This window comes from Adiantum capillus-veneris, chromosome 15 (assembly GCF_014529385.1).
Source record: "Adiantum capillus-veneris isolate H3 chromosome 15, ASM1452938v2, whole genome shotgun sequence".
NCBI classification, from domain to species: domain Eukaryota; kingdom Viridiplantae; phylum Streptophyta; class Polypodiopsida; order Polypodiales; family Pteridaceae; genus Adiantum; species Adiantum capillus-veneris.
The window spans coordinates 101,394,922-101,398,474 of record NC_140945.1 but is presented as its reverse complement, the minus strand read 5'-3'; positions in this window follow the sequence as shown (position 1 = coordinate 101,398,474).

Here is a 3,553-nt window from a genome sequence, read left to right as displayed (position 1 = left end):
GGAGCACGTGATGCTTTTATCCCGCCAGCACCAAGGCCCACACCTAGGCCTCCGCCGACAAGATACCCCGTGTCTACCACACCAACACAAGCACATATCAATATCTCCCCAGATGCCTCCCCAACCCAAGCTCCCACCAGCTCTCGTCCTGAAGAAACAGCTCCATAACCCTCAAACCCCCTACCCAACACCTCTCCTGCTCATGAAGCAGCTCTAGAGCCCCCAAACCCCCCACCCAGCAGCTCTCCTACTCATGAAGCAGCTCCAGAGCCCCCAAACCCACCTCTCCTCAACCTCAACCAACAGCCCCCACATCACCGCACGCACAAGATTAGAAAGAGATTATGAAATGTACTTTTGACAAATTGATTACAAGCAATGGATCGAAATTTGACTTTTGTTTTGATTATGGTTCAAAGTTTACAAAATGTTGTGTACAGTTTTCCAAAAAAATGGGAGAGTGAGGATCCAATGGTGTTTGGTAATGTAGAGAGATGCCTTTGTCGATTAATCTTTGAGAATAGTATTTAAATCATTGTGTACAATTAGTTCACTATTTCAAGTGTGTCTCGCTGCTAATCTGTGCACAAAGAGTCGTTTTTTCTTGTCTTTGAGGTACCTGCAATGCAACGTACGTGATAATACATTGGGATACATGAGCACGATAGAAACATCAACGTATAAAAGTAATACATGTAGCTTAGTACCCTTCGCATGTTACACTTGAAAACAAATTTTGAAGGCAAATTGAGATCGGACTCATTTAACATATCCTCTCGAACCTGTCTTAAAGTGACATTTGATCTAACCACAACAACTGTAAGCAAATAACCTGAAAACCATATCTCAATGGACATCAAGGGATTAAAATCATCGTCACTTAAATCTCGATCCATAGCTACCAATTGACCATTCACTTGATGCCACCTCATGTAGTAGAAAGAAACTATAAAATTTTGTGATGCTATTGATAGCCGTTTTCGGCTCTCCGTAATTGCCATAGTAAGCTACCTCACCCTACCAAATTCACCCAAACACTATGGCTATCCCTACCATTTCATTGTACATAGGCGTGTGTGAGTTACGGGACTTTTCCATATCTCCTTAAAAACCCTCAGCTAGCTAGTTACTGGGCTAGTTGAGCCAAAAAAATAAAAAAAATAAAAAAAATAAAATATTTTATGGCCCATTTGTGTGTAAATATTGCATTATATATATGGCCTAAATATAGGGATTTTTATAATTATTCTGGTATTTTATTTAAATATTTATACTTAGGTGTGTGTTTTATTAAACCTGTGTATGCCTTCTTTCATCCTCTTACACCATAAGTATATTTTGCCAATGTGTACATACTCTAACCTCATACTTTTCTTTTATACGAATCACCCCCACATTTTCACGCTCACCCTCGTGAAAACAAAAAATTGATTTCTACTCATTGGTCACGTTTATTATATTATTTACTTGCATACCTTTTCCTCTTTCACCCAAAATAATACAAAGAGGGACCATATCATATGATTCCAATATCTTTCCATATCCATAATTCCTCCATATTTTTATTATTATTTTTACTCATTATTCTAACACCATGTGCTCATTGAGCTAAAATCCATGAATAGTCCATACACTAGTCCCACCATGTATATATTTCTTTATTCACCAATAATCCTCCTCCATGCACGTGTAAAGGGAAACTTGGATGCTTTGTATTATGATATGACAAAGGAGTGGCTCACTCTTGGATGCATTGTACAAATTCAACAAAGGAGGGGGCCACTGAAGATTTTTTGTGAAGAAAAAACAGGTCTTTTGGTGGGTTTTTTAATATCCATCTCCACTCCGAATGTGGAGCAGTGGTCAAGAAACAGAATGTAGCCCACGCTCTGAATAATCACCTCAAAATTTTCCATGATTTTTGGAGCAACCACCGGTGAGCTATGATTTTTTGAGTGGACCCCAGTCTGTCCACTTTTCTCACAAGTAGCCCATAGTCTTCTCTCACCTCTTTCCACACTTCTACACACACACACACACATTCCTCTCAATCCCTCACTCAAACCTGCACCTTAAATGGTTTCTCTCACCTTCTTCACCATTAACCTCCCCACTTACTTCCATAGCTCTCATATGACCTCTCCATGTACATACACCATCTCTATGCCTCTCTCTATTATCTCCAAAGTACAATTCCATCTTACTCCTTATATATATACATAAATTCAGCATGTGTACCATGCTTAACCTCTGCAAATCAAGAGATCTCATCAACGGAATTACCATTTTCATCACGATAATCAACCTTGGCGGCGGTGGCGTAAAGAAGGGAAGACGAAGAAGAAGATCGATAGTCATTTTGAGAACCTACACAAGTAAGTCCAAAACTTCTTCAAGCTTCACCATCACAAGGATTTTCTGACTTCATTCAACCATCTTACTTCAACCATTCCCCCCATTCTACCCATTGTAAATATATCATTAACTTTCTAGTGATTACTAATACTAACCACTAACATACTAACATAAAATAGCCATTGACCTAACCATAAAAGACACCTCACCTCAAGACATGTGTATAGTAACTCTCTTTCTCTCTCTCTCTCTCTCTCTCTTTCTCTCTCTCTCTCCTTCTCCTTACTTACTTTCACCTTATCTACCATCAATAATGCTCTCTTTTGAGCCCACACCCATGACTCAAGCAGACAAAGAAGGCCCGCAATGTTTTGATATTCAAAAAAATCATAATCCTAATTTGTTAGCTTGTAAATTAGGATTTCCAATAATCTTAATGAGGAGTATTCAACCTATGAATAGGCCCCTCTCCTTCTTGTAAAACACCCTCCAACATCTCACATAGCACCCCAACACTCTATGCGCGAGGAGAGACTTAGGTGTAGCAACCACTTGTGAGCTTCACTCTTTGTGTGAGAGAAGCCTTCAAGCTACACATTGCAAGTGAGAGAGCCTGAGTTCCACAAATCTCAAAACCACTATTGTATATGCTCCTTCATCATCAATAGATTGAAGTTTGGTGCATCAAAGGCGTGATTCAACGTTCAAATCTTCGTCCTTCCATTTGTGAAATACGGTTTGGTGAATTCAAGGTGACTTGTGTATTTTGGGTTTTTATCGGTTGATCTTGATTTTAGAAAGTGTTTTAGTGTGTTTTTCATTGCCAGTTTTTTGTCCATTGTAAGAGGGTATTGTGGTGAGAGGTCTCCCACACCCTAAGACAGTGTGTGTGTGTGTGTTGGCAATGTTTAGCAATCACTAAGCATTGAGTGAGTTTTTGTACAAGCTCTATGATAGCAACATAACGAACCATCTCCATTTGCAAGTCACAAATAAGGTATTACGCAAGATCCATTCCTCTCTCTCTCTCTTCCCTTTGCTCTAGCTCTCTCTAGTCCATTTTGTGTGTGTCTTGGTGTGAGGTTGTTTGTGTTTTTTTTTTTTGTGGTGTATCATCTTGGTTGTGCCAAAATCTCTCTTGCGTCCTAGTTCGCATACCATAACTAGGTGGTGCCCTTTCACTTGTTTGGCTGTGGGT